The 12,232-nt window shown below is 36.4% G+C and overlaps 1 long non-coding RNA gene across 1 annotated transcript; it reads right to left on the bottom strand.

Moving 5' to 3' along the window:
- Positions 1-1,618: 1,618 nt before the first annotated feature.
- Positions 1,619-11,948, bottom strand: LOC123609330. The gene is made up of 4 exons (XR_006717759.1): positions 11,509-11,948; positions 8,840-8,901; positions 2,822-2,990; positions 1,619-2,736 (listed from the first exon to the last, which is right to left on the bottom strand). It is a non-coding gene; the product is annotated as an uncharacterized LOC123609330 (long non-coding RNA).
- Between the last annotated feature and the right edge of the window lie 284 nt (positions 11,949-12,232).

The following is a 12,232-nucleotide window of genomic DNA, read 5'->3' as shown; positions in this document are numbered from 1 at the left end:
AAAATCCCTACATAGTTACTAGTTGGTATATGTTTAAGTCTTTTTCTTTTTAAAATGTATTCAGTGCTATTGTTACTGGTGGCTTAAATTTACTAAACCTACTACTTTATTTTAAAACCACTTTATTGAGGTATGACTGACATACAAAAATATATACATATTCAAAGGATACAACTTTATGAGTTTGGAGATAAGTATACACCTGTGAAACAATCACCGCATCAATGTCATGAACATTTTTATCACTTCCAAAAGTTTCCTCCTGCCCTATTTATCAATATTTTGTGATAAAAACATTTAACATAACATCTACTCTCTTAAAAGATTTTTAAGTATACACAACAGCACTGTTAACTATGGGCTCTATGCCATATAGATCTTTACCACTTATTCATTGTGTATAATTGAAACTTTGTACCCTTTGATTAATACTGTCTTGTTTCTCCTCCTCCCCAGCCCCAGAAACCAACAATCTCCTCTCTACTTCCAAATATGACTACTTTAGATTCCTCATATAAGTAGTGCTATGTAGTATTTGTCCTTCTGTGCATGGCGTATTTCACTTAGCATAATGTTCTCCACATTCACCTATACTGTTACACATGGCAGCATTTCCTGCCATCTTTTGTAAAGCTGAATAATATTCCGTTATGTTACATATACCACATTTTCTTTATCCACTCATCTAATGATGAACATTTAGGTAGTTTCCACCTCTTGGCTATTGTGAACAATGTTGCAATGAACATGGGAGTACAGATTCTTAAGTCTTTTTCAACCTTTAGATTTCGACTCCTTTAACATGCATATGCTCTCTCCTTGCAGTTTTATTTGTTGATGAAAGTAGATTCCTTGAACTACCCTATTTCCCATAGTGTGAATTTCGCCGACAGCATCTCTGTGGGTTCCTTAACACTTTTCTCTGTCATATTTCCTGTTAAATTGGAAATCGGATCTAAAAGCTTAATAAAACTCAGATTTAATCCTTTTGGCAAGAATACTCCATAAATGCTACTGTTAAGTATTCTTTAATAGTAGACATATTCACATAGCATTTTGACCATCATAGAAATGTGGTTAAAAGCATAGGCTCTGGAGACTAAATACATGGAAACTAATCCTGGTTTTCCCTTGGTGTAGTGGTGAAAACATTGGCAAATGAATTAATCAGTATCTCACTTCCTTCACCTATGAAATGGGGCTAACAAATATACCTAACAAGATTTCTGACAAGACTACATAAATAAATTAAGACAAAGCACCTCAAATAACACCTGGTACATAGTAAGTATTCAATATATTGTAGCTATTGTTACCAAGTAGCTGAAATTAATTATAAAGAGCAACATTCAGAAAACATTTGCAACAGTTTTTATCCATACAGCAGCCAAATTGATAAGTCTAGTAAAGATGGATTTTCAATACCTAATATAAAAGCAGAAATGTGAGTGGACTAAAAGGTCCAAAGATATCAGTGAACGGGTAATGAAAGATGCAGCCTTTTGATGGTAGGTCAATGATTAAACACCCCACAGGTTACTAGTGATTGAAAGAAATTGCTGCTCTCCAGTTCTGTTAAATGTATTATGTCCTTCCATATATACCATTCTTGGCTCAACCTCAGAAAATAACCACAAACACGATCAATTCACGTTTTATTCGTTCTTAAATATACTTTGGTAGCATCAAACCAAGCAAAACAATTCTCTTAGCAAGGCAGAAGAAATAGGTTCATCTCTCACTATCCAGAGTAGTAGTTTGTGAATCGTTTTACTCTTTTAGAAATAGGGCATAAATGTTTTGCACATTCAATCAGTAGTTTATAGAATTTTTAAGGGAGCAAAATCACTTAATATACATTTTTTAAATCACAATCTTGAGAATGGCTATTAACTAAGGATTTAGCAAACATCAAATTATAAAATCCATAAGATTGGAAAATGGTGAAGATTTGAAGTCAGATGAGCAATGGAAAATTTAGGCTGGGTATTTAAGGAAACTGCCTATTAGCAAGAACTATTAGATAATGGAATGGTACTTTTCTTAAGCTCCATAAATTTCAAAAGTAAATTGGAAAACATATTGGAAGAAAATGTTCCACCCCACCAGGGGAATAAATGAAATGGGCTTTTCATCTCCTGTTTCTATAAGCTGGTCTGCAAATTAGATGTATAAAATTTACCTACCCAAACTATGAACACGATAAGTTCAATATTAGGTTTAGTCCAAGTTTCACTGGGAAAAGTTCCATTTCCAGATCCTCAGCCAAAAGCTGAATAATACCAATATGGAAATTTGGAGCAAAATCAATTGTTAAAGTCAGATTATGAGATTTTAACTGCCATTCTAAAACTACTTATACAGCCTTTCTATGTTATTTCCACTTGCCAAATCAACACCCAAGAGTCATTTTGACATTTAAAAAAAAAAACCCCAATTACACATCCAACTGCTGATTTACAAAGCAAAAGGCAACCTGTGATTTTGGCTTTAAAACCCAGTTTGCCTTAGGGATAGATGGATGAAAGAAATTCTAGCCTACTGTTTAAGGGCTAATATTCCCACATTTTCATATCCCATTTAGGGCAGGCAGATTTTAGCACTTCAGCTTAGGCAGTATCACTTTATAGAAGGTGCTTGAGTGGAGTAGGCAGCACGCGGGAATGGGATAATAAATGGCAGAGAAGCAGAGGCTGCTGCAGGTAAACTCCTATGCCAAGCGCCAAAGGAAAATGGCTGTGAAAGCGAACACATTTTTTTTCTGTGAGCGAGGGATGAGAATTTAATAGTAAAACAGTAAATTGAGTTTCTGTCCTTTTACCTCTTACTAGAATTTCTTTGTTGTCCTTTGCATGGGGAAGGTTAACAGCTCAACCTAATTCTTCACTCCGAGGAACTTTACGGGCTGTCATTTGGTTGAGGTCTAATGGGCCTCCTGGGATTTGATAGCTGAATGCACGCTCACCGGAGCAAGCTGCTCCACAGAGGGCCTGGAAAAGAATGTTTGAGTTGGAGAGAAGGTGCTGCTGCTCCAACTGCTTTTCCACCTGCAAAAACAGAACCTTTGGGGACGGTAGCACCGCAGTTAACAGGGGATCTCAGGAATGAGAAAGGTGTTAAAGTAGCCAGTTCTTCTGTTTTGCCAAGGATTTTCCGGTCTTGCTGTTTTTGGCAAAATTTTGAAATATCCCACTTCTCTCACCCTGAGCTTTTCCCTTCCCATTTCTCAGGGATGGTTTTGAGGATTGGGATGACTAGTCCAAACAGAAAGACAGAATTTTAAGAGGATGTGGGAGTCACACTCCTGGGCTCCCCCACATGCCTCTAAGCAGCACTCAGCTGCAGGGCAGAACTGGGGACTCTTGCAGGGGAGGGAGAGAATGGCCAACAGCAATAAAAGGATCAAGTTGCCCACCATCTCAACCTCCATATTGGAGAGGAACACCCTAAAACCTCTTGCTGATGAAATCAGATGGAAAATTTCAAAGCTATCAGTGAAAATGTCACAGGGTCACTCCAGAGGATTCCGAAAGTCAAGTTCATATGTAACCATGTTGAACTGGGTAAAATGCTCCCGATGAGAGCACATTCCAAACCATTCCTTTTCTAAAATTTCAAATGGAAATCTGAATCTTCTACACCAGCCCGTTATGATATAGTGACAGTCTTTTGTCCCACACCTAATGTTTCCAAATGTTACTTTTGAGTGCATAACACACAGAATTTAATTTTTTTCATGGGTGTTTAAAAGTTGTATTATATTAAAAAATATATGGTATCAAATATGCCATTTTAACCCTAGGTAAAGGCCCAAATCCTTGGCATTAGTTACATTCACAATGTGTTGCAACCATCACTACTATTTACAAACTATTTTCATCCCACCAAACAGAAATTCAGTAAAATAAAATGTTTTTAGAGAATAGTTTTTGCTATCATGGCTACCATAAGTAATGGTCAATGCAGTCTCAGGGTAATATGATTAGTAGTCATGTATGTATTTTCTAAAAGGAAATGAATTAGCTTAAAATAATTACTTTAAGTGTAAAACCACTGCCAACTCATCGCAATACATACAGTAGTTGTGATTAATGTCATCTAATTGATCAGACATTTTTGTATAATATAAAATTTCAATGATTAATTAGGATTGATGGCCTAAAAAAATCATACTAATCATTGAAAACATAGCTCAGACAATAAAAACAAAAACAAAAAGTTATGTCAAAGGCTATAAAAATGTAGAACTACAAAGATGAATTTATAAGGTCAGAAGAATCAAGGCATGATTAAAATCTAGAACTAGAGGGGCACCTGGGTGGCTAAGTTGGTTAAGTATCTAACTTCAGCTCAGGTCATGATCTTGCCAATTGTGGGTTTGAGCCCCGCACTGGGCTCTGTGCTGAAAGCTTAGAGCCTAGAGCCTGCTTTGGATTATGTCTCTCTCTCTCTCTCTCTCTCTCTCTCTCTCTCTCTCTGTGTGTGTGTGTGTGTCCCTCCCCAGATTGTGCTCTCTCTCTTTCTCAAAAGCAAATAAACATTAAATAATTTTTTAAAATAATAAAATAAAATCTAGAACTATAAAATATTATTTTAGAAAAACATTTCCAGATGAATAGATTTCAAAAAAAAAAACAAAACATTTGCCATGTGCTTTTGAAGCAGCTTTAGGGAAAGATCCAGGATATCAATTTTGGAGGTTCATATGCAATGTTATCTCAGTCACTGATCAAAATTGCCCTGTCTTTCAAAAGGCAAAAGTAAAATATGAAATATAGATTTACCAGTTTTAGGCACAGCTTCTCATTTCAGTCAATTCTTGCTCATTGATTAGTAAATCCAATCAATGGCAATGACAATTTGAGAAGTAAATCCCTCCATCAAATCTTAAATCTTGCACATTGCAACTGTGAAGTTCACCCTTTCCTTTATCATCACGAATTTCAATGCTATGTAAGGTAAGTGCATCATTTATTTTAATCCTGCTGAAATGAATGGATGGACTTAAATAACAATGCAAGCCTTTTTCCATGAAGTGCTGTAATTCTCTTTGAAGTGATAGCACTTTTAGGATTAAGATATATACATTTTGGTTCTTTGACTAGTTGTCCTTTCTTTTTGTACTATATTAACAAGAATTGAAAGCAAGACTAAGTCACTTCTCTCTTCTAATTCAAGTGTTAGAGTCTTAAACAAAATTCTACTAGTGTAGCCAACCAAGATGAATAACTATTTTGAAGGGAATCAAACTATAATTTAGTAACTACAGACTATGGTTTTCTACTTAATCACTTGTGTTAGAGTGGCTATCGATAGAATCAGTCTTGAAAATATTTTCATTTATTATCACATTGCCACTATTAAAATTAAAGAAGTTTGAGATACTATTGCAGAGGAAATGAATAACTATTTAATTCTTAATTCATGTTAACTTTATGCTTACTGCATCCTGCAATGAATTCATCCAATACTTCAAAAAAATTTATGAGATGTTCAAAATAGATATTATCAAAAAGATATGCATAATAGGAAATAAGCTAGTTATTTATTTAGAACATGTCGTAAGTAACAATGTAATATAGCTTTCTGAAAAGATGGCTGCTCTTCTAGAAATAGTTATACACAAAAATAATTATATACAATATTTAGAATGTTTACTTATTTTAGATAAAATTAAAATGCTAACAGTTTCCATTATAGAAACTGTTCAAAAGAAAATGTCAAAAGAAGGAAATCTTTCTGTATAGTACCACTTAAGGATAATCACTGTTAAAATTTCAGAATATTTCTTCCCGTATTTTCCTTTCATAATGTTATTCATTTTCCTAATTCAAAAATAATATAAACCAAGATATGAAAACTTGGACAAGTCAACTGACACAAAGTAAAATAATAATAATGTAATGTTTTTAAAACCCATATATTTCAACCATCTAAAGATAATCATTGTAAATAAATTAGTATATGTTCTTTGGGTCCATCTTTTGTGTTTAATTTTATGTTTTTTCCAAACATTTTTTAACAGTAATACTTTTGTTTTCTCCTAATTAAAAAAATAACAAAATGCTTAATGCAGAACAATTGGCAGAGGGAGTGAAAAAGTGATGCAATAAATTATCTATAACCTTAACCAAAAGAAATTTACAGATAATTTTATTCATGTACTATCAATATGCTTTGAGTCCTAAATACTTCCATTATCCATAAACAGATACGAGCCTTTTTTATTATGACTTATAAGACCTCAAAGCATATTAGGGGTTCACTTAAGGAAGAATATCAAAAATATTCTCTGATGCTGTCAGGGCAAGTTAGGATAAATGGTAATTCTCATTCTTAGCTACCAAGGCCCTCCCATGTCCTAGTGTCCTCTCTGACAAACCATCTCTTACCCTTCCACCCCCTTCTACTCATCTCTTAGCAAGTCAGCTCCCTTCTTTCCTTCATTTCTACCTTGCAGATTCCACTCAAGCTACTCTACATTCTTGCAATACTGCCTTTTGTTGCCATTGTTGTTGTTTTGTTGTTGCTGTGTATGTTAAAGTAATCCAATGTCCAGTATTTGTAGAGACTTGAGTCAAAGCTTTCCCTAAGTAGTATGTCATTTGCTATAGCTCTGAGATTATATTCCCTAACAAATATCCCAGGTAGGGTCCCAGGGAAACAAGAAAGTGACTTAGTCATTAGAATAGGCCAGGCAATGACAGCAAACAGGAGAAAGGTACCAGATTCCCGGAACCTGACTAAAAGATCAGAAAAGGATCCAAACATCGCTGACCTTTGCAGACAGACCGACTTACTGCTCTCAAGCTTTGGCTGGAAACAGGACTGATTTCTAACCAGGCTTGATGTTTATCTGAAAGACGCCTAAATATCCCCAGCAATAAAAATGGAATATGCTGGAATATGCTGGAATTCCACTCTGACTTAAGCAGTGGAATAATGTGATATTTAGGGATGGATCCAGATTTTTGTGAGGCCTGAAGTTTGTATAATTTGTGGGGCTCTCTAAGAAGAAGAATATAAAATTACAACAGCAAAATCAGGTTTGAAATAATGCTTTAGAATAAGAAAAGAATGCCAACAAAATATTGACAGCCATGCATGTTTATATTTTTAGATCTCTTTAGAAAATTAACAGATGTGATTACATATACATGCTTCCTCATAGCATCCTGCCTCCATTCTCCACGAGAACATTCCTCAACTTCCAGCACTCACAGGGGCCTGTTCAGGTGAGAGGCACTGAAGCTGAAACTTTGTTAGCTTCATGGCAAATCCGCTTCTGATTTTAATTGTAAAACTTCAGGCAATAGGAGCCAGATGGTGAGATCACTTTAGCAGGCAAGCAGTCCTTCCTAATTTCCTTGAAAGTGCACCAAACAGAATTCTCACTGAGTGCTATAAAGGTATAAACAAAGTACAATACTATGGAAGTGCAATGGTTCAGCAGAGGAGGGAGCCTAAAAGAAGTCTAAGGGACAGGTGTGAGGGGTTTGAGAGGGTTCCCAGAGCTGAGCCCTGAACAGTGCCTTGGATTTGACAGGGAGGCAGAGAGCATTCAAGATGGGAACAAAAACAAGTATAAGAGAACAGGGCAGCACAAGGACAAAACGAGAATTTCAGGTGGAGTTTGACTTATGATATATTGGGATTTGGAGTGAGAAAAATGAGTGTAACCACAGACTGCCTTAGAATTTCGGACAATCTGGAGCACTGGGTTGAGGAACGCAAGGTGGATTCAGATGGCAATGAGAACCACACAGAAAAAAAAACAAGGTTGGTTTTATTTGTTGTAAAGAAACCAAGAAATCTTCAGTGAAATGCTTAGGTCACCAAGCTAATTATTAACTGAAAAGTCAGAAAACTGCAAGAAGAGTTTTATTATTATAACACCTGAGATCACAATAAAGAACAATTTATATGTGTGGGGGTGGAGATGGGGGTATAAGCTAAAGAAGAGAAAACTCAACAGGTTTCTCCCCATCGAGAGAAGTCCTCTAGTCACAGTGCATGTAAGCCGAAGACACTTGCCAATGCTGAATCAAATGTGTTAATAGGAAAGGTCTATTCGGAGTAATTAAGAAGGCAAGTCCTACTGCTACCCTTTCTGCTTTGGAATCTTTCTCCATCACTTAGTACGATTTTAGGCATACTGCTCAGTTGTGTGCCTCAGTTTTGGCACCAATTAAATGGGATTGGTAATACCTGCCCCTGCTGCTGTGTTGAACACCCACAATCGGTAGGTTATGAAAGCACTCGGCAGTGCCTGGCTTGGGTCGTGTGGGCCATACTGTTAGCTGTAGTTCTCGGTATTCCTGTGTCTGGTTCTAGTGTCACTTAGAATACTGAGACAATCCCTTTTTCAATCAGCTGCACTTCCTAAAGTTCCTAGGGAACGTTCATCGTATCTCAACCACAGCCCCCGGCACACAGTACTGAAATTTCCTGCTTATAGATCTAGAGTCTCCACAGTTAATTTCCTTGGAGGCAGGGACCATGCTGTTCAATTCTAGCAGGCAGCACAGCAGTTAACACAATAAAGGCCCACTGAACACATAATTAAGAGTAAGAGTGGTGGTTAGCTCTGCGGAGATGAGCACTGACCGTAAAGGGGCAGGAAGAAAGCATCCGACACGACAGAAATCCGTATCTTGACCTGAATGATGGTTACACGAGTATATAATATGTGTAAACATTTGTTAAGCTAAACTCTTAAAATTCTTGTACTTTCTTTGTTTCAATGGGAATATTTTATTCCTCAATTTAAGAGTGAAAAAATGCAAAAATACAGCATGTAAAACTCATCTATGTTATTAGAAGTCAGGATACTACTTACCATCATGATGAGCTTGTGACTAGAAGAGAACAAGAGTAGGCATTGGCGAAGTTGGAAATTTTCTTTACTTGACAAGTGAAAAGAGGGAGAATAAGTGAATAAGAAATGCACACACAAACACAAGACCTCCCTATTTTGATGAAAAGAAGTCAGTTTCTTCAAACCATGCTCCCTAGTCTCACATCAGAACCAGCTAAAATGAGAATGCAGATCTCACTTTCTCTCTCTAATATATGACCCATCTGTGTAGATGAGTGTGTATAAAGACACTTTGGTATTATGTATACATGGTAGGAGCACATTTATTAGTAATTTTAGCACAATGGCGAATTGTAAATCTTCTCTGAACTCAACTCTTTCAGATACTGCTTTTAACACATGGGTTTTAAGAATAATTAGCTAGAAATACTTTTGCTATAAAGTGTTTTTTCAATTATTTTCTTTTACAGATCGTCTTAGAGTCACAAAAATCTTTACGTATTCTTCTTGCCTCAGATGAACTATTGTTTAAAACAAGACTTAAATAGAAATGTAATTCAGTCGCTTCTACTAAAGATGTTCTTAAAACATTCCTAGGGCTTAAAAAAAGTAGTTTCACACATTTTTGCCCAATTTCCCTGTAGAGCATTTATGCATGATTTGGACTCTATTTGGTGCACCTATGCTAACAGCAGGAATTCTTAATATAGGTATACGTTTAGCAGCCACATTGTGAACAGCATGAATAGAGGAATAAACATGACCTCAAATCAAAAGATCAGCACAATACCCCTAGCACCAAAAGGCAGGGAGGAAGCCTTTGGCTCTGGTTTCCATGAACAGAATTCGGCAAGATTTCAGTTAATTAATTGCAGCCAAGTCTGTGCTAAGAGCAAACCCATGGGATAAAAAGGTACCAGACTACAAGGAGAAGCAAAATCTTAGGACTCAATCCACCCTACAGTACTCCATATCATTTGAATGAACAGCCTAAGCTCAGTGCTTTTAAATAAAATAATATTTCTCACAAAACTTTTTATATTATTAAAGACTTCAAAGTGCCAAAAATATATTTTAACTAAAAACCTTATTATTTTCTTCTAATTCTCTTTTCCATGTATGATTTATTTTCCAAACACAGATTTCAACAACTTAGAAAGTACTATGTTTGGAGGAAGATTCAAAGGTAGCTTTTCTCTTTCCTAAAAGGGAAAATCTAGAAATACATCAGTCACTGGTGTCAATCCATGACAGTTCAAATCGCCAAAGGTATTTGATAAACTTTAATCACTGTCACAACTGTAAAGGTTACCGAGCAGCTCCAACACAAATCAATTACAATTGCGTTACACAAATGTGAAAATGGTGTGTGTTTGTGTGTGTGTGTGTGTTTGCGTGCGCCCTTGACAGTTAAATCTTCGGGTATATCAGTATTAAGTTCACCTACGCATAAAAATAACAACAGTAAAAACAATAACACTAACAAAAAAGGACAAACAAGATTAACATTTATTCTCATTCAGTAATAGATTTAGGCAGCCCAGAGCTGTTTTGCAGCTTCCGGCTACTCTGCCATCTTTAGTGTGCTGCCTCATTTCACAATATGGCTGCTTCTGCTCTGGTCATCATGTCCACATCCCAGGAATAAAAAAGAGACCAAGAATGGAAACCTCACTCCATTTGAGGATATTTCCTGAAAATTGCAAACAACACTTAATTCTCAGTGTTCAAAATTTATTCATAAGGCCACAACTATTTCAAGGGGAAATCCAGTTTTTGAGGGGGCAGCAAGGTAGTCAGCTAAAATTGGGGTTCTTATTAATAAGAAGAACAGAAGAATTGACATCTGGAATGGACAGAATTTTTTCTCACTTTAAAAACATTAAAAACAGATTACTGGCCTCCTAGGGGAAAAAAAAACCTACTAGATGATTCAGTCTAATTAAAATGAAAACAGGTCTATTATTCACCATAATGTAAACAAAAGCTAACTAAACTTTCAATTTTAAACTGAATATTTCACTGACATTCATAAATGTAAGTAAAAAAAATTTCTATATATCAGAGAACATCCAAAACTTAAAAAAAAAACTGTATAATTATATTTTATTGACTGGGAGAAGGAGAGGGGGCTGATTAATTTCTTTTAAAAGAGAAAAAAATAACCTAGAAATAATTTCATCCCACTCCTAAATCAGAATTAATGCTCTCAGTTGGGAGTTACACTGTCATATTTGAGAACCACTGATTTGAACGTACTATTTCTGGAAATGATTTCTTTTAGTAATTACTAACAGTTTATGAAAAGATCTGCAATTCTATTTTTCCAAGTGTTCAAGTAATCTTAACTCATCAAAATGCTAAAATCTTTTATATCAAAGTTGTCTAAGACTTATTCATATAAATGGCCTGCCTGTTCCCTGACAGCTGGAAACTCTTAGTGCAGACCTGTAGCCTCAGCCCCACCCCAAGTGCTGGGACTCATCTGGTCTCTGAGCAGGAATCCATAGCTCATGGTCCATCTTGCAGATCCACTCTAACCTAGCAACCAGGTTTTCAAAGCAGAGCCTCTGCACTCTGCCTGATGCCAGGCTTTCCTTGTACCAGACTCTTAAAAACCCATTTCACAGCACACTGGACAGTCCCTGTCAAAGACTGTGAATGAATCCACCATTAATAGGAATCCATACCTCATCATTTAGCTCTTCATGCTGTTTTTGAACACCTATTAATGGAATTAGTAAGCCAACACTGAAGTCGACTGCAAGTCGGGCATGTTGCCAGGCATTGGCAATAAAAAAGATCAAAAGCACAGTCGCCTGCCCTCTGGTGGGAGGGACAGCTAAAATTGTGAAAATGATATTCCTTATACACAGATTTGGTCTCCTAGAATGTTCTTCCATTGTTCTTAAGTCTGAACTCTGTAGTCACATGGAATAGATTCCCATTCAGAGTTCCACAAATCCACCCTTCAATGTGGAATATTTCAAATAGGATTCCATTCCTGTTAGTCTCCCGAAACTTCACTGCAACTTGCACATCCTACAAATAACCTTCCTTCAAAATCATACACACACTTGTTTCTTTCTCTTCTCCAAGCTCTTAAAACCGTGTTACTGTAATTCTTAAGTCAAATGAGTTTGTTTCTTCACTTTCTGTGAGACAAATCCCAGTTTGAAAATATCCTTCTTAGAATATAGCATTTAGAGGGGTGCCTGGGTGGCTCAGTCAATTAAGCGTCCGTATTCAACCCAGGTCATGATCTCACAGTTCTTGAGTTTGAGCCCACGTGGGGCTTTGTGCTGACAGCTCAGAGCCTAGATCCTGCTTCAGATTCTGTGTCTCCCTAACTCTCTGCCCCTCCCCTGGCCACACTCTCCCCCCACCTCAAAAATAAATAAACATTTAAAAAAT

Source organism: Leopardus geoffroyi, chromosome A1 (assembly GCF_018350155.1).
Source record: "Leopardus geoffroyi isolate Oge1 chromosome A1, O.geoffroyi_Oge1_pat1.0, whole genome shotgun sequence".
In the NCBI taxonomy this organism is placed as follows: Eukaryota; Metazoa; Chordata; class Mammalia; order Carnivora; family Felidae; genus Leopardus; species Leopardus geoffroyi.
The sequence above is the reverse complement of the archived record's forward strand: the minus strand, read 5'-3'. Positions and strand labels throughout refer to the sequence as shown.